We start from the raw sequence: 20,584 nt of genomic DNA, 5'->3' as shown, positions 1-20,584 counted from the left end.
TTTTTAATCTAACACTGAAGAGAGCATTTATAATCAACAATGGAGAACTATAATCATGGATAATATCCAAATTATAGGTGTAGACATGACGAAGGATGAAGAAACAGGAAGTTTAGGAAAATATTTTTGATTTTTACTTTTGATTTTGAATGTTGTGAGTTTAAACTATCCATAGGGCTAATTACACATGAGATTGATCTTAAGACAGCAGCAACGAGAAATACAATGTTTCACTTTCAAACTGGCAACCGAAACTTCTTACATCTAGTTGAGCTAGAGATATTAAAAACAAAAAATCAAAGAAAGATTGTGCCACTTATCCCATGTGCCACTTATCACATTTCATTGGCCAAAGCAGGTCCCATAGTCAAGCCTGATATTAATGGAGAAGGGACGTATAATCCTCCTACAGCAAAGGGCAGCAAATAATTTGAACAATACTGCAATACATGATAACCAGTAAAAAATAGAATGAGATATATTATACAATAACAATTTTGTATATTAAAAATATGTACACATAAAACTATAAAGCCCATTTTTCAGGAAACAAACAAAAGTGTTTGTTACACATTATAACTATTTCCTATGAATGGGAATGAAGAAAGGGAATGTAAAATTTTAAAAATTAAAATGGAGATAAATTTTTAAAACTGAAATTAAATAACATAAATTTCTCCAGAAAAACATCACTAAGGGAACATATTCCAAGGATTTGTTGGTTTGGTTATCAGGTAGATAAAGTTACCATGAAAAGAGTTTGCCATTCTTTTCTGTAGAGAGATTATAAAATATATTAAATAAAGATAAATAATGCTGCTGCAAGGAAAACGTTCCTTCAGAAGTAAAAATGGGAAACTACTAAATAGCTTGAACTGAAGGAAGAAAGTACATTATTTGTGGAAGATCTGTGGTCTTAGAAGCCAGCGTCAATAAACATGGGAATGCTGATATCTGAGACTCTAGTCTCAATTCTTTGTGTATATATCCAGAAGTGATTTTACTGGATCATATGGCACTTTTATTTTTAAAAAGTTTCAGGGAATCTCCAAACGATTTTCCACAGTGGCTAAACCATTTTACATTCCCACCAACAGTGTACAAATGTTCCATTTTTTCCCCCATACTTACCAACAGTTATCTTTTTTTTTTTTCCACATATGTAGTAGCCATGCTAAGAAGTCTGAGGTGATATATCACTGTGATTTTGATTTTCATTTTCCTGATGATTAATGATGTTGAGTGTCTTGTCATATACTTGTTGGCAATTTGTATGTCTTATTTGAAAAAATACCTGTTCCAGTACTTTGCCTAATAACCAAGATATGGAAACAATCTAAATGCTCATCAATAGATGAATAAAGCAAATGCAATATATACATACAATGGAATATTATTCAGCCTTAAAAAGGGAATGAAATCCTGCCATATGTGACAATATGAATGGACCTGGAGAACATTATACTGAGTAAAATGAAGCAGTTACAAAAGTACAAGACTGCTCAATTCTGCTTACATGAGGCATCTAAAATAGTCAAATTCATAGAAACAGAGAGTAGAATGGTGGTTGTCAGTAGCCTGGGGGATGGGGAAATGGGAAGTTGCTCTTCAATGAGTATAAACTTTCAGTTATACAAGATGAGTAAGTTCTAGAGATCCACTGTATGACATTGTGCCTATAGTTAACAATACTCTATTGTACACTTAAAAGCTTTAAAGGAGTACAGATTTCATGTTAAATGTCCTTACCACAATAATGAAAAAGAGAATGAAGCTTCTATGTCAGGGCCTAACCCACTGACCCTGACCCAGTGATGGATGAACGAATGCAATCAAACACAGAATACAGTGAAAGAGCAGGCTGGGGTGTCTGGGCCACTGACAGACACTCAAAAGAGAGTGCTATAAGGAGCCAGCAGCCATAGCCCCAAGTTGCTGGCCTTGCTGGCCTTTATTCAGCACATGTTAAGTGACAAAGGCTTTGAGCAAACACCATTAGAGGGTAAAGATTAAAGACCAGGTTCCAGGGCCTAAAGCAAACACAATTTCTGGCTGATAAACCTGGTTGTCCTTCCTGCCAAAAGAGCCATGCAGCCCACAAAAGATTAAAGATTAGTTTTAGGACCACATGAGTAAACAAGTTATACAGATAAACTCCCCCACATTCCCTAATTATTTGCTTTTTTTTTTTTTTTTTAATCAACTGAAGATAAAGAGGATTAGGCTGCCTTCAGCCAAAACTTCCACTGAAACTATGCAAACCTCTTGGCCTTCCAAGAAGGTATGTGACTATATGCTATAATTTTACAATCTTTCCAACCATCTTGACTGAATCCCACACCTCTACATACAGGAAAGGGAAAATGAATACAGTATATGCTTGGCACAAGAGAAAAGTATTATTGTGTTAGAGGAGTTTGGTGAGGATCTAGTACATTTAACCAAGAGCAAGAGAAATGCTCTAGATTTATAAATAAGAGCAATTACTGAAATTTACTAATAGAACACAAACTAGAACATAAAATGAACACCCCCATTTTCCTTGATGACTGCAAAACAGAACTTGAGAAATTATGAACATATTTGAAGGTAAGACAAGGAAATTCAGTACAGGATATTTCAGGCATTAATCAACAGTTTCAAAGTGTTGCAGGAGTTTTAGATAGCAGTACATGCTATGAGGAAAATGCTAAGGAAATAATAACTCTAGGTTGGTCACAAAGAAGATAAAGTTTATTAAAGTGTTAACGAGCAATATCATAATTAATCAACTCACTATGTGTTTGGAGTTTGGAGTAAGAATGGTTTAAGACATTGTGGATGCAATTACTCTACTGAGTCAACTGACTGTAGGAAGACAAATGATCTGTGTGATACCTTTAGCAAACCCAACATTTATGTCTCTATATTTCTCAATATGAGAAATACCACAACACAAAGTGTAGAGGAATATCAGAACAGCAAAATAAGCAGAGCAGGGGAAATTTTGTGGAAATTACCAGGCTTTGAACAAGAAACAACTTGATTTCCCATCTGATACTAAGAAGCAATCTCATCTAGAAGTTAGTATTCACAGATTCAAAGTCTAGGGAATAAAACAGAATCATTGCTTACTCTGTTGATATTGGCACCCTGGAATGAATAAGCCACACCTCAGATCAATTGTGAGCTTTATGGTTAAGCAAACTGAATTGGCAGAAGCAGCAAAAAGTAGGTACATATCTATAGGCAGTAGGAGCTCAGGATTTAACTCCTCCTGAACCAGTGTTATCTTTGGGTTTAAGCTCTAAGATAAGCCAAAAAAACTACCAGATTGTTTTTCTTTCTATTTCTTTTGCCTTTCTGGGTAAAGTTCGAGGAGGAGTGCTGAGTGTGTAACATGATGTAATGACATCAATAAATCACCAAGGTTTTATTTAACATAAAGCAATGAAAGACACCTTTTAAAGCACTTTTAGACTTTATATAGTTAAATCGGCTATTCCTGTTCTTTTCCAAAATCAAATTTTAAACACATTTAGCCTATCGTATATACTTATCATTGTGGTCAGTTACTGGAATACCAGCAAAACACATAATATTTTCTTTTCAACTACTTCTGTTGACTTTAGAGATATTGTTTCTCTAGGCACTAACAAATTCATAACTGTGCATTTCCTTTCCAGTCAGTTATAAGAGATTATGTTACAAATAAATCAAATTTGTGCTTCATCTTATGTGAGAAATTTCAGGTCTCTTCTCAGTCATCAGGTGAAAAAATTACACCTCAAAATAAAGCATTTGGCAAAATTTGTCTATCTTCGTTTTAGGCCCTTCAATTCAAGGAAAATTGGTAGTAACTCTTAACCAATAAAATAACAAATACAAAATTTGTAATTATTTTTAACACATAGAAGATTAACACCCTGACGCTTATATTGCAATTTTAAAATGTATTTTATTACATGAATCAAAACTTCCACTATGGGCCAATACAATAAAATGGATTGTGGTGAGATGTGTAAAACTCTGTACTATGTTTCAGGTTAAGAAACACTATTGTACCTGTTACTAACAATACTCTGTTGACACTTAAATTTTTAAAGGAAGACAGATTTCATGTTAAGCATCCTTACTACAATAATGAAAAAGAGAATGAAGCCTCTACACATAGGAAAAGGAAAATGAATACAGTATATGCTTGGCACAAGAGAAAGGTATTATTATGCTTCAGAAGTTTGGTGAGGATCTAGTACCTTTAACCAACAAGAGAAATGCTCTAGATTTAAAAATAAGAGCAATTACTGAAATTTACTAATAGGAACAAACTAGTACATAAAATGAACACCCTCATTTTCCTTGATGACTATAAAATAGAATTAAAGAAATTATGAACATATTGAAGGTAAGAGTTTGTATCTGGAAATCAAGAGGAGCAAATAAGTATATATCCCTCAAAAAGAAAAATACTCTATAAACTGTAAAACCTAACTTAAGATTTACAAAGAAAACTATTTTGCACAAAGTAGATTCATTATACATTCACCTGTAATAATACCATTTACTAAAACATCTTCAAGAGTAAGTTTTAAGATCAAGCAGAATCCTAGGCACAAGTCTACAGATACAAGAGAAAGACATGCAAATAAATACATAATTTAGGTAAGTGCTATAATAGAAATGTATAAAGCACACAAAAACTAGTAGAGATGCAGAAAACATGACAGTCCATAAAATTGTTTGATTTTGTTATATATAAAAGTTCATAAATTAGTTTACTGAGTTTTGTTTTTTACAAAGTAATATCTATTCATGGAAAACAGATATATTCATATTTGTAACAAAAATTCAGACAAAAGAGCAATATTGAAAATCTCATGGAAATATCAGTAATCAAATGACATGTGTTTCATTGTTTTTTAAAAGTCAGCTGAATAGTCTAAATGTTTTTTGTTAAATATATATTTTATTGCACTTTAGGTTCTGGGGTACATGTGTAGATCATGCCTGATTGTTGCATGGGTACATACATGGCAATATGGTTTGCTGCCTCCAACCCCCCTGGTCACCTACATCTGGCATTTCTCCCAATGTTATTCCTCCCCAACCTCCCTACCGCCTGCAGTCCCTCACCTATTCCCCCGCAAACAGACCCTAATGTGTGATGTTCCCCTCCCTGTGTCCATGTGTTCTCATTGTTTAACATCCGCCTATGAGTGAGAACATGTGGTGTTTGATTTTCTATTCTTGTGTCAGTTTGCTGAGAATGATGGTTTCCAGATTCATACATGTCCCTACAAAGGACACGAACTTGTCATTTTTTATGGTTTCATAGTATTCCATGGTATATATGTGCCACATTTTCCTTGTCCAGTCTATCCTGGATGGGCATTTGGGTTGGCTTCAGGTGTTTGCAAACAGTGCTGCAATGAACATATGTGTGCATGTGTCCTTATAGTAGAACGATTTATAATCCTTTGGATATATACCCAGTAATGGGATTGCTGGGTCAAATGGAATTTCTATTTCTAGGTCCTTGAGGAATCGCCACACTGTCTTCCCAATGGTTGAACTAATTTACACTCCCTCCAACAGTGTAAAAGTGTTCCTATTTCTCCACATCCTCTCCAGCATCTGTTGTCTCCAGATTTTTTTTAATGATCGCCATTCTAACTGGTGTGAGATGGTATCACAACGTGGTTTTGATTTGCATTTCTCTAATGACCAGTGATAATGAGCATTTTTTCATGTTTGTTGGCCTCATATATGTCTTCTTTTGAAAAGAGTCTAAATGTTAATGTGTATAGATATCTGAACAACATTAAAATCAATAAACAGAAATATAGAAACAAATAACAGCAAATGGTTGGACAGAACTAGGATTGTCAGTGCAACTTTAATTTTAAGCATGATCAAATGAAAGCTCCTAGAATCAATGGTCTGATGCCATAATGATATTATGGATTAACAGTCTTAACATTTCTGTACTGAGAACATATTGGAATTGTTTTCTTAAAGGCCAGCAATTATATCTTGCTTACATATATCCTCCAGTCTTTATATCAAGAGGTAAAATGTACAAAATACTGTCTTATTTCGGGTGTAAAATATAAGTTTAGAGGAAAATAACTATCTGAGTATATTAACTCATCAGATTCAGCCAACCATCTCTTATGCATCATAGCAAGGACTCTGGAGGGTTATAAATGCAAGCCTCTGAATAATGAAGACAATAATGGAAGATCTACAAGTTGTAACTCTATCTGCTCTTTTATTCAATTCGTCATGTGAATTATACGATGGAATACCAGTCAAGGAGTGATGAGGAAAAATCATTTCAATCCAGCCTAGACAGCTCTATAAAATTCTTAACAGTGTCAATTTGTACAATTTTGTGTAATGTGAAAAGGAATCTTCAAAATGGGCAATAAAACTGCTAGTGCATCTTCACAAAGTTTATATTCCATTAGAAATTGGTGACAGGAATTTTGTTTCAAATTAATAAAACATCATTACAAACAGAAACTAAATTTACCCAATAGTAAATACAAAAGATAGGAATAAAACAAAATGTGGTCATCGTCTATTTTCAACTCATTCTTTTGTGTTCTTTGATAAGGTTTTCACAGCAATTAAGGCAGTGGCATACAGAAAAATATTGCTCAACATTGAATTCATTAATTGACTTCAGAAACAAATATTTTTAAAGCCACAAATACGTGCTGGAACAATTAAAATAGTGTTACAGCAATGAAAAAAATCAAGCACAAATTCATGAGGAGCTTGCATTTCTGTGAAGACAAGTTAGCAAATAAAACGTGTAAGTAAAATATAGAATGTGCTACAGAAGACAAGAAAACAGGAAGAAATAAAAGAGGTAATAAATTTAGAATAGGGTAATCAGACAAACCTTCCTGAGGTGATAATTCAGCAAAATCCAAAGAAATGAGGAAACAAACCATTTTGTAACTAATCAGAGAGAGTTCATGACAGAGAAAACTAAAAGTATAAAAGGCCAGAGGTTAGAACATCCTAGTTTGATAGAATTCAGCAAGGAAACCAGTGTGGCTGGAAAAAGGTAAGCAAGGGAGAGTGTGATAGAAAATGAAGTAAAAGACATATAGGATCTAAACTGTGAGAGCCTTGTAAAATTCTCGCAAGGCTTTAGTCTTTTAATCTGAATGAGATTAAAGCTATAAGTAGGCTTTTAAGCAGAGATTTCACTTGCTTCTAAGGTTTCAACAGGATAACTCTGTAATGAGAGTGAATTGTAGAAGTAAAAGTCATAAATTACTTTTCTTGAATTTTTATGTGGTGTTATACAATATAAATATCATATAATATGGAATCTAGATTCCTTCTGATTACTTAAAATTTCAATATTAGATGAAATAGAACAGACCATCTTCTTAGGGAGTTCCACGCAATTTGATTAGCAATGTAACTGGCTGTAGACAACTGGTTGCTGGTATAAACTGTTTTACAAATATGGAAAATATGTATCTTCATAGATACTGGTTGTATGATTCGAACATACACACACACGCACACACACGCACACGCACACACACACACACACACATACTATTGGGAGGCAATTGACATAATCCAGAATGATGATGGTGGCTCAGTCTAGGAACGGCAACATGATTTTCTGACAGGCTGTAAACAGTGGTAAGCAGGAATCAAGGATGACTCTGAGATTTTAGGGCTAAATAACTCAGTGTGAAGTTGCTATTAAAAGATATGAGAGGACTGTGAAAGAATCAGTTTAGAAGGGGGAAGGTCAAGATTCCATTTTGTACTTGTTGATTTAAAAATGCCCATTCTATACCCAAATGTAGATGTTAAAGAGTCGGTTTAATATATAAGACTGGTGTTCATGAGAAAGGTCCAGAGTCTAAGCTGGAGGTATACATCTGAAATCAGGGTACAACTATGATACTAGAAAAGGCCAAAGGTAACGAAGGGCAGAGAAAGCTCAATAGGAGAAAAGTTTCAAAAAATAGAATCCTCAGTTCTATCACAATTAAACGAGCACACTAGATTTGGGGAAATTCTGAAATATACCTCATTGATTTCAGGCAACCACAGATATCTTACTCTGAAATAATTATTATATATGTACATACATGGAATCATATCGAATATTCCTTGAAATAGTCATTTGATAATTACTTGAGGATTGGAACTATGTTCTCCTACATGGGAAGCATTACGTTCAATGATGACTATTTCAGAATATCATTTTAAAACTACCAGTGTCTTATAAACTGCTAAAATTCAAAAAATGATTTTCTTAAAAAATATAAATCTGTGAAATCACTCTGTTTTGCAGTGCTGATGTTAGTTTTGCATTCAAAAGTCGTATTATTTTCTTGTATTTCCTTTATATGGTATATGAAGAAGGCCCATGTCAACATTTCAATAGAGGCAGAGAAATTATCCTGCTTTGGAAAAATAACTAGTTGAGTGGTTGAACCTGAGCCAGTCATGGCTACGTTTTTGCACTTAATACTGATTTGGACTGCCACGTCCCAAACATTAAAACAGCTGGAGTTATGTTGCTGGTGGTCAGGCTGAGGAAATGTGAGGCCATTCATATATAGTCATTCCAAAAGCAACATGCATTTCCCAAAAGCAAGTTTACTTCATTATGGGATTGATGACACCCTAAATGGAAGTTATGACATTTTCTTTACTCCCTTACTCAACTTATATCTGGCCTTAACTGATTAGCATTAACTGGAGGCATTAGAAATGTTATGCAGGTTTTTCTGACTTTTCCAGGCTTTAAGATTCATAGCACCACAGAATGCCCAAATTGTAGTCGAGTCCTCATGCCACTGGACTTTGGAATTCCAGGCTTTTCCAAATTCTCTTTACAATATATTTTTAGGTATCCCAAAAGTATTGCATGTTCCACAAAAACATCCTGAGTTTGGATAATCGCTTTAGCTAGTTTTTTGGACCCCTTTTCCTCTATTTTTCAGATCACTTCTTTCCTTCATATTGGTTTTCCCAGGTCTGTTATGACACCTATCCAATAACTTTTCTCCATCCATGGACACAAGTCCATATTTTTATTTCTCAGAGCAGAGCTATAAAATGTAACACTATCTAAAACCTTATTGAACGCTTGGGGATATCAACACCATCACCACTACCACAAAAAACAGGGACAAGTTAAAACAATATATTATGTATGATTCCTTCTCAAATACGTAGAGCAAGGGATTTCACACATTTCCTAAATACATCTCTCTAACATGAACTTTAGGTTTGACACAGCACTATATAAATCATTGGCTTCTGCCATACGAAAGAGAAGTCTTCAGTTCAAGGGAAAAAAATCACTTATATTTCAAAAATGGAAACACAATTTCAAGGCTTTAGAAAACTTCCCTTTGCAAGTACTGAAGAAAAAATGTATTTGGATTTTTTTCTTAGATGTTGACATGAATTTGAATATTCAGAGCAGGCTTATCTGTTTTTAAATTCGGATGTCTGGTGTCAATTTCTGTCTAATGAATCAGAACGCCAGGTGCCAGTCTTTTTGACAAATTTTCCATGTGATTTTCATGCACATCAAATTTGAGAGCTATTAAAAATTATTTTACAGAATAGCAGACTCTATTGTCTGGATCCCCATTATTTCAGAATAGAATATCTGCCTTATATTTGTATGAATAAAATATTTTTCCCCAACAAAGGAGTCTTCAAGTGTTCTTCTCTAAGTAGATGCACATCTCTGGCAGCTGGGTGTTTTCCTACTCTGGAACAGACTTTTTCAGGTGTGCATATCCCTGTGCCATCATATACATCACTTTTAGGATTTGTGTAATGAATAGAAGGGTGTAGTTGACCAGAGAGAAAAACTGATGCACCTGTTCTACTATTGAATATAACCCATTCTTCTTCACAGGCTGAAGTACACTTAGAACTTAGATTCCTTATTTCCATGCAGTGGAATTAAAGAAATCACTGCTCTTCCCAAGGGACACTTTCTGCCATCAAATCCTTTTTCTTGTTAGAAGATACAGTGTGTGATTATTCACATCTTTATGACTCTCCTTTTATAGAATCCTTCAGGGTCCTTGGACCCTTGCTAATTCTGCATTCTGGAGCTCTATCTGTATTTCTCATCCTTTCCCTTCAGGAGTTTTCAAACATTTGAGAGAGGAGTTAGGTGTGTTGTCTTTCTATTGGCTTGGCGAATTAGGGTAGTCTATTTCTCCTCTTACTTCTTTTAGTTTTTGTTTCGGTCTCCAGGTTTTGTTTCACTGAGCTTGCAAGATGGTCATAAAGTAGAGTCTTCAACATAATTAGTAAGATTTGCCTGACAACTCAGTCTCATGACATACAAAATAGCATTGCTGATTTACATTTACATTGCTTAAAAAATTTATTGTAAGATTTTTATTTCCTTAACAAAATTAAAGAATTGTTGAGGACTGGGCACAGTGGCTCACAGGTGTAATTCCAATGATTTGGGAGGCTAACACAGGAGAATCGCTTGAGTCCAGGGGTTGGAAACCAGCCTGGGCAATATAGTGAGACCTTTTCTCTACAAAAACATCAAAAATTAGCTGGTGGTGGTGCATGCCTGTTGTCCCAGCTACTCAGGAGGCTGAGGCAGGAGAATTGCTTGAGCCTGAAAAATTGAGGCTGTAACAACCTGTGATCATGTCACTGCACTGAGCTTGGGCAACAGAGTAAGATCCTATAAACATAGAAAAAATATGGTAGCTTTTAAATCAACATGTAGTTTTGTCATTTCTTCCCAAATATTTCTATCTCAAATACATATACAATTTATATATATGTATACATAAATATGTATTAATTAAAATACACATTTTCCTTTGTTGAAACTAGAGCAATCTTTACATAGACAATTATTGTTTTGTGTTTGCTTTTGCTTTCATTTTTCTGTAAAATGTCCTACACCTCATCTTCTCTGATATTTTAAATCATACACATTTAACAAGGTCTAAGTGTAGCGGAAGCATGATATTTTTCATTTCCCAAATTGAAAGTGCTCTTTCCCTAACCTGTAGTTTACAACATTATTGGGAATTTTAAACTGGATAACCTTTATGGTCATTACTTCTCAATTATAATTTGGAATCTTCAATAAATATAACAATTTCCTTATTAGCAAGAGGTTTGACTCTAGCATAGAATCCAAAGACAAAAGTGTAAGAGTAATAATTTTCTAGAAAAAATATTAAATCTTTCATAATAATTCTACTGGGCATGTATATCACTCTTGCTGGATCCTATCAACCCTGTTTTTGTCTTAAGTGAATGTTTATCTTCATGGTCTAACCTCTATTTTAAATGTTCCAAAATTTGGTGGCTAATATCTATTTTGCTATTCTATCCACAACTCTGATGATTTTCTAAATCAAATCATTATCAGATTTTAGTTTCCTGATGATTTTCTAAATCAAATCATTATCAGATTTTAGTTTTCTGATGATTTTCTAAATCAAATCATTATCAGATTTTTGCTTTTTGCCTTTTCTCATTAGAAAAATCTCTCCATTCAATTTATAATTTTAGTCACTCTACCTGAACAGTGTCAAACTGTTCTGAATTACAAGATCACCATCTGTAATTATGCAAGTTGGGTCCTAAAAAATTATCTAGGAGGTAGCATTCTACAAACAATCAAATGATTGGTAAAACATAGAGTTGTGCAACACACAAGTTACTCAACCCTAAATGTTGTCCTTGAGGGTTTTGAGCTAGAACTACGTGCTGCCGTACTGTAATGTGTGGATAAAACTATCTTTAGTTAAAATGTACTTGCGTTACCAGTCTTTCACAAACTAAGTCTCTAAATTCAATGTTAACTCATATTTCCAATAAATTTATTTCTAATCTATAGGACTTTTTGCTTTTTCATCTAAGAGCCAGGTCCTTGTCACATGGCCATGAGAGATTAAGCTCACAAACACTTTCAAGGGTGAAAAAAAGTGGAATTAATTGAGCAAAAAGGGCAAGAAGGGGAAAAAGGGGAAACAGGAACATTCCACAAAGTCAGAGTCCTGCTAATGTGCTTCCCGCCTCACAGATTGAATCCCAGCTTCCACCCAGGAAGAGGAGGGCCAGGCTCCTTCCTACTGTGGCTCCACCTGAGTGTACATTTTTCCCAGTGTACAGGTCACTCAGAGGTTCTGCTAGGGAACCATTCCCACTTGACTGTCTCATTCCCCCCTCTAAAGAAGCACATCTAACTCCTCTTAGAATAAGGAAAGGGATAAGGATGAAGACCAATCTTAACTGCTTCCTGCCAACAGGAGGTGCTGTTATGGGGAAAATGGCAGTCAGAGCTCAGATAGGCCTCTGAGGGACCCTGGCAAAAAGGGCAATACTCCGAGGCTCTGGTTGTATGACTGGAGTTTGAGGGCATGAAGGCAAGAAGAGACAAACCGGATTAGAAAACATGTATCAAAATGAAATAAGGGGAGGGGTAAGGAAAGCTAAAAAATCCCGAGGCCTTTTATGAGTTTGCACAGGGAGAGGGAGGCCAAAAGCCCAACTGATAATAAAATTTACCCTTTTGCCGGCATGTTGGACTTTGAGTTCCTTTCCCCTGAGCCCAATCCTAAGCCAACAAGTTTAAAGTTTGGGAAATAAACTTTTTTCTCAGTTTGAAGGATGCATCTCAGATGAGTGTCTGGTATTATGAAGATATAATTAACTATCAGTGAAGAGAGGACAGAAGAGGAGAAAGGAAAAAGAAGGCATTTTATTCAAAGGAGTCGCAGGGGTTCAGGATGCAATTGAAAGGAGTCCAGACTAAAGATAAATGGCTACCCATCTAGGAAGAGGGGAGCAGGCATCCCTGGTTCCCTTCTTTTCCTAGCAGATACCCAGGGTACATGGGGGAGAGAAGGAAGTACATCCTCTTTTCTTTTGTCCCTGTATCTCTGATACCTGGCAACCTTGGCAGGTGCCACCATAGATGCCAAAGTGGTTTGCACCTATGAAGCAGGGAGGGCCTGGAAAATAGAAAGTATCCACTCTCACCTATGTCTCTATCCCACCTACGTTCAGTAGCCTTGGAGTTCCCTAGACCTCATTTATGCCATGGATACTAGCACAACCTTTATCCATGAAAGAGGAGGCTTGCCTTAATCAGCAGGAATTAGCCATGCTCACTGGCATAGTGCCTTTTTTCCTCTGTTATTGGTCACCTCTGGATCCCTTAGATCAAGTTTTCCTTCTTAGGGCTTTGACCTAAAGCTTGGAATTGAGTTTGGGACAAAAATGTGTCTGGACAGGGGTTGCCAGGACTCCTTGTCATAAGCCAAATGCTAAGGCGAAACTGGGGAATTGAGTCATCTTTCAACAAGGGAGAGAAAAGGGTGTCTTGTGACACCCAGATAACTGGTGGCTATATTTATGCTTACTAGGATTTGGGTGCATGGTACTTGGCTTCGGTTAGCTCACTTGGTCTTGCTTTCCCAAAAAGGAAACCTCTGAATGATGGGCACCCTATTTATTGCCATCACCTGGCAGGATTTGCAAGATAATTGCTTGGAACTAGAATACTGATCTAGATTTTTACATTACCCATCCCTCTCGTTCTTTCTGAGCTGCAGCCAGAGATGGCTGGTTGGTTCACAGGAACAAGCAGGGCTAGTCTAAAAATACAGGCAAAACTTAAGAACAACTGAGTCTATAATTTAATGACAAGTGTATGATAACTTTTGAAATATAATTTCTCTCTCTCTAGTCCTCAATTTTGTTAAAAGAAAACAACTCATCCTAAGAGTGAGTGGTTTGCAAAATAGACTTTACTCTTGTACTTGGCCTGATTATTTGCATAAAGTGCAGGAAGAATAATTATTTCTGCATAGGCCTTTTGAATTGGCTTTGAAGGAACTCTGCTCCACAAGGAGTCTTAGAAAGCACTTTTAAGGCTGAACCCAGTCATGGGTATATACTCAGATACCTGTGAGTTAGGTGATCCTTTCCTCTTAAGGTCCCAGGATAAACTTGAAGCTACTGGACCTGTGAGAAAGTGACATTCTTTACCAATCACAGGTCAGGAATCCTATACAGGGACTGCATAGGCGAGGGTATGAGGTCAGTCCCCCCAAGGGGCTTTTATCAGTTCTGCAAGTCAAGATTGACCCCTTAAAGGGAAGCATACACTTCCAGTCAAAACCTTGGCAAAATAACCAGTTTCTGCAATTACATCCTGCTGCAAGAGAAAGGTGGACCCTTACTGCACTGATGCAAAGATCTATATTGCCATAAGTTAAGAATACTCAGATAGCTTTCTAATTCTAGAGGAACAAGGCAGAAGCATACACTAAATTTTGTTCACAAGAGTATATCTTACTCAATTATAAAAGGTCATAAATAGTTCAAAATAAGTTTCCTTGGCTCTTTAAAAAAAAAAAAAAAAAAGACAAGGATCAGCAATATTCCAAGCAAAGTCAAAAAGATTTGCTCCAGTTTCCTGAGTTCAGTCCACTTAGTTAACTCTTGTTTTGATTCATATTTGTGAACATTTCAGCTCTTCATGAATATTGTACATTTTTCTTTATTTCAATGATACAATCTCCAAAGTTATCAGAAACCTGAAGTTGAGAGCACCTGTCAAAGTTCTATACTTGATTATAAACCATCCTTTTAAAAGAATTTAAACAAGACAATTTTCTGTCAACAGCAAAATGTTCATGGTAAAGTTACAAACACAACTGACAAAAAAGTTTGATTATCTCCATGGTTAATAGCCTTAATTATAATTGATAACATATACCCAGACACTTGAATTTTAGAAATCCCATACGATTTTCGAACATATATTACCATTATTCACAAAAATATAACCTAAAGAAGACAGAACATCATTTTGGCAATCTCATGTACCTAAACATGCGAAATAATCCTGTTTGCCTCTTCTGGGTACACTCCAGGGACCCTTCTGGAGCCTCAGAAAAGCCAAGAGTCAAGGCAGGCAATTTTGTAACTGAAGTTTGATTTTGGGAAGCCTGCTAAATATATTAAAGGTTTAAAATACTTGATGTCATAAAATAGAATTCCAGATTACCGTATTTATTTTGCCTAAATGACTCAGAAGTTTTAAAGTAGCAAAAACATTTTATAGTCTTTTACAAATTTTGTTATAAGAGCAGGTTAGGGGATTAAAAAAACCTTGTTTTCCTTTTATTTCAATGTTCAATTTACAGAAAAACGATTTAATACCCTCTTTAATTTAGTCAATGTTCACACACAGAATTTTTCTGAAAGATTAATTCTTACAATCCTTCCACTAGTTTGAATTTTTAACTTTATCTTATCTAATTTAAAACAGTCCTTTAATAGGCAAGAATTTATATCTTTATGCCTTTTTATAATCTTTTACTAAAAAAACACATTTTTACTATTCTTACACACCTCACATGTAAATCTATTTCCAGAAGTTTCAATTACATGTTATAATGGTAATTCCTACCAATTTTTAACTTTAATGTAAAACCTGGTAAGTTGTGTTAATTGTATGCCAAGTTCCGCCAAGGTTTGACTCCTTCCAGCATAATTAAGGGTATGGTTAATTCCGTATGTCCACAGGCATTACCAATTGTGAAGCCAGCAAGTTAAATAGTTTTCAAAACCCAAAAAGCCGTTTATAACCTTAAAACACTTAGCAAAACTTGCATCTGACCTGCATAATTTAGTTGACCTATTTATATTTTGATGGCATCTTCATTTTACCAATAATCTTTAAGGTTGTGTTTATTTCTAAAGATTAAAGTCATGTGAACTGAAGGTACTGCAGCTTTTATCTTCCCTTTAAAAAATATTTGATGCACGTGCTTGTCTTCCTTTATGCCAAGTTAATTAGAGCTCTTTTTATAGACATTACACACTCAACACATACAGAACTACACAGACTGGTGGGAGAAGCCCAGTCCCCGCAAGATTCTTTATCACAACCAAAACTTTACAGAGAATATAAACAGTGATCCTTATCTTTCCTAGCTTAGTAAAACATCTTCCAAAAGGAAACAAACCCATTTAAAAGTCAACTGCTGATGGGGTGGAGAAGAAAAAAGAATGCCTGGGAGAAGAACCTCTTATTGCTGTCCCAAGGAGTTGAACCCCTTGTCCAGGGGAGAGGAACATGCCATGGATGCATGATGTTCACCAGCCCCAGACAGGAGGAGACGGAGAGCAAGGAGCTGCTGCTCGCCTGTCCCAGAAAAGGAAGGAAAAGGCCATGGAAAGGTCCCGACTCCCAGGAGCGACAGGGGTGGGGGACATGGTTTCCCCTACCTTCAGAAGTCTGAGGGCGAAAAGGCTTAGAAGCGACAGTGAGAAGTTTTGATTCCCCATTTCACTCACCCCTTCTCAAGGTCCATCTTCCGGGCGCCAAAGCTGTTGCAGGACTTTTTCCTTAGTTCAGCTAAGAACCAGGTTCTTGTCACAAAGCCATGAGAGATTAGGCTCACAAACACTTTGAAGGGTGAGAAAAATTGAATTTACTGGGCAAAAAGGGGGAAAAAAAAAGAACAGGGACCTTCTGCAAAGCCAGAGTCCTGCTACTGTGTTTCCCGTCTTGGCGAATCCCAGGTTCCACCCAGGAAGCGGAGGCCCACGCTCCTTCCCACTGCAAGCTTCAGTGATTCCACCTGAGTGCAGATTCCTCCCAGCATTCAGGATGTTTGGAGGTTCTGCCAGGGAGCCCTTCCCACCTGGCTGTCTCATAATCAAATCAAAGTTAACCATTGTCTGAGCTGTTGTTACCTAGAAAGAAGCTACTTTTACTACTCAAAAGAGGTCTGCAAGATGGAGATGTTCTTTTATCTTCTTTTAAAATTATTTTCTGTTTTTACTGTTGAAGAGTTCTTTTATCCTCATTACTGCCTTGAATATGCTCATAACTATTTTGGCAGGTGTTCTGTGAGATGTTATGTCCTTAATTTTCAACACAATATTTTTGCATCACTTTCAGAGTACCTGATATGAAAAATAAAACTGAATTTTAAAAAGCAGACAAAACAATGTTTTGTCTTCTGAGTAAACAAAACAATGTGTTTAATTCTCTCTATAGGTCAACAGTTTGGCACAGGAATCAAGGCCTACAAATTATTATGTGATAATTCAGAGCTTGTGTTTGGTAGACAATTGGTTAATTAGCATAACTCTAGCACTCAGACCTAGTGATACAACAGGGCTGAGGGGACATATATACTCATATTTAAAAGTTAAAATTTCTAAAGGTTGTTTATTCTTGATTGTATGCCTTGTGGATAATTGGATGAAAAATTTAATGAGCAATGGCTCTTACCATTCTAAAACAAAATAACACCCCAACCTAGGCATCTTATTTCTTGGAAGAAAAGCTGTTTCTGTTATTACCTTTGGTCTGATCTTCAATGAGAGAAACAACTAGCTGATGGTACGTTGTTATATAATCAATGATCTGAAAAATCCAATACACTTGTTATTGAAAAAGAGTATTTGAAAGTTATTAGAATATATTAAGTAGTGAATTACCATGGACAGGATATGTGTAGTTTGAAGGTCTGGTTGTTAAAAAATATTTTATATATAAACTATATGAGACAAATTGTTCAAATATTATGCAAACATAAGAATAATGGATTACAAGACAGTTATGTGAATTTAATAGTAAATAATCTTTCTAGTGGTTTATCGGTAAAATTATGGGATAGATTTATATGACTTTTAAGGTCCCCCCAAGCTCTAAAATGTAATGTTTCTTAAAAAATAGTTTAAAGAAAAATAATCCAAATTAACAAGGAAATATAATCTCTTACATATGATACTTTAAACTCAATAATGTGACCAAACAGTCATCAAATTTGTAGTTTTATTATAAATCATTTAAAATATCTTTGGTTATCCTGTCTAATTATTAATATTTATAAAGCCATAATGGTGCCCCCAGCGCACTATTGAATAAAACATGCAACCCCTTTTTCTGCACTAATTAAATAGAACTTAATTTCCTAGACTCACAATTTTGCCATTCCATATCTTGCCCTGACTCTTTAAATCAGATTAAAAATTCTTTATACTTTGCTTGAGGATATTACCTAATGGACTCGTTTCAACTTGCATTTTTCTACAGCTAAAAAGAAAGCAGTTTTTATGCCATATTTGCATTCACTGTGTTTCTTTTTACATTCTTTTAGTGGTATGTCAAATTCATTTACTCACTCATTCACGTGTTTCACCAAAATAAACAAACCAAGAAGCAAAAATGTTAAATGTCTATCATGGTCTTAGTTTGTATTCCTCAGAAGCATAGGCTGAGGCAAGGTTTCAGATGCATGTGTTTTACTGAAGGTGTGCTCTTGAGGAAAGACTTTTAAGAGAAGTTAAAGAAGCAGGATAACGAAAAAGTAACAACCTATCAAGGATACAGTATTGCCTAGAAGTCTTGGCTCAGCCAGATCTGCTGAAGTGAAGTGATGAGGTATCTCTGGGACATAAATCATACCACATGGGTGGTCTGCCTTGAAGCAAGGAGCCTAGCCTTATGTATCTTTATATCAGTTAATCATTGGTTATTTACAAAGGAGAGAGGGTAATGGAGAGGCATAACTTTCAAAGGGAAGACAAGCTCCCACCAGCCCAGAACAATTCTCAAGCAGAGGTTGCAGGTGTAAGACATTAATTGGGAGCCAATATTCACAGCAGCTGAAGTGTACTAGTCTAGGAAATTGGCTCTGGTAGGGCACCCAATGGCATCTACTGAAGTCTACCCTTTGACACTGGTACTGCACAGACCCATTTGCTTTTCAATTCAAATTGACTCTTTCTAGGTGGAGCTGTCCATATAGTCACTATTTCTGGATACATTTGTAAAAGGATGATTAGTGGGCTAAACTACATCCTTCACTGTTATTGTTGGTCTTAAGGCCGTAACTAATACATGTCTTCCCCTTCCACTATTTGTTTTGCATTTTCCTCACCCTCACAGGCAATTCTGCTGGATGACTAGGCTTGCCTGGTTTGATCACCTAGACCCCTATCTATTGGTGGTGGGAATTGGGGACAGGGTATGAACCACTATTTATGATGCCATTCTCAGGCCATCTTTATTGTACTTTTTAGCTAACATTGGGCATGGAAACACCAGAGATCTCCAGTGAATCACCTATGCGCTCAACGTATTATTTCCTACAAGTGTTGCTGTAGCAGCAACCTGTCTCCTCCTAATTTTAGTGTAATTACCCTTGCCAGTATGGTGGCTACTTTATTTTCCCACTGCTCTTTTAGCAAAAGATGCCAAAAGTATTCAAACAGAAGCCATATCAAAGCGTTCAGTGAAACTCTTATTGTGTCTTATGTTGGAAATACCCTCTGGGAACCATGACCTTCATAACAACTATGGTTGTACTTTATCTACCTGTAGGACCTAGGCTATCATCACGATGAAAATGTATAAGGTATATTATTTCCAAGTATGATATATCAAATAACTTAACCTTTAACCAAGGAATCCATGGCACAGCAAATGAGGTACACCAGGGTCACGTAACTATGGAATCCAATATTCCTGTAATGGATGGCACCACCAGAAACCATTGTCATAACAAAAGGTAGTGGAATAGTCTATTTGACATGAATCTGTGGCACCAGGGGGCAAGTAATACCTAACATATTAGACTAATGCAATGATTTGCACAATGTCCAAATGTTCCAGGTCACTCCATTACTTAGGGAAGTCTGGTTAACCTAACCTCTGCAGCAAGACTGTTAATAGACATTCCATTCCCAACTGAATATGAACTGTTTCTGATTTACCTTTGTGATAGGAATGGTAAAAATGCATTTTTGAAAGCTGGAACCCTAGAATCCATGCTAATTTTCTCTAGCAAAAATGCCATGTCTGGTCCAAGAGCTGCAACTGAATTCCCAACTTGCTTATAATTCATGAATTAAATTAAAGTGTGAAAAGGTGTGCAGTAATTTCTAACATGGGGAAGTGAAACTAATTCAAGTTCATCTGGAACCCACACAGTTTCCACTAGGGCCCTGATTTTGACATAAGACACTTGGTGAGGCTGAGAATTCTACCTTCTCAGAAGCTCCATGACTCACAAAATTCAGTTTAGAGCCTTCTCCTCTGCTTTGTCTCTTTTTGGGAGCAGCAGATTAAGGCTTCATTGAATACTTTCAAGGATATCCTCTGACTTTCATATTTTGCCCTGAACTGGTGATTAATCTCTCTCAGACTGATATTCTCTCTCTCCCAGGAATAGTTAGTGCGTAGCAGCAGCCATTCAATTCTATATTTATGGAATTTTTTCTTTATACCTCTTAAACATCAGAGATAGTTCACCTGCCAGTGTTCTTTTATACGAGTATCACATTTATCTCCATCACTGGTGAGTATTTTAACATATGTACCACTCCAGTGTATGTCAGGAAGTAACCATAATCTACTTACTATCAGTGTCCGGATCTTTTCACCTGCTGGCCAGCAAGTAAAATATCCCTCGAATTCCTGTTGAACATTTGCTTCCAAGGACCATACCTGGTACAAATTGTCTTTGAGATAGTCCCTGGAAAACAGACTCTTACAAGGTTAAGTATGGGCAGA

This window comes from Sapajus apella, unplaced genomic scaffold (genome assembly GCF_009761245.1).
Source record: "Sapajus apella isolate SASKATOON/1434 unplaced genomic scaffold, GSC_monkey_1.0 scaffold17, whole genome shotgun sequence".
In the NCBI taxonomy this organism is placed as follows: Eukaryota; Metazoa; Chordata; class Mammalia; order Primates; family Cebidae; genus Sapajus; species Sapajus apella.
The sequence above is the reverse complement of the archived record's forward strand: the minus strand, read 5'-3'. Positions refer to the sequence as shown.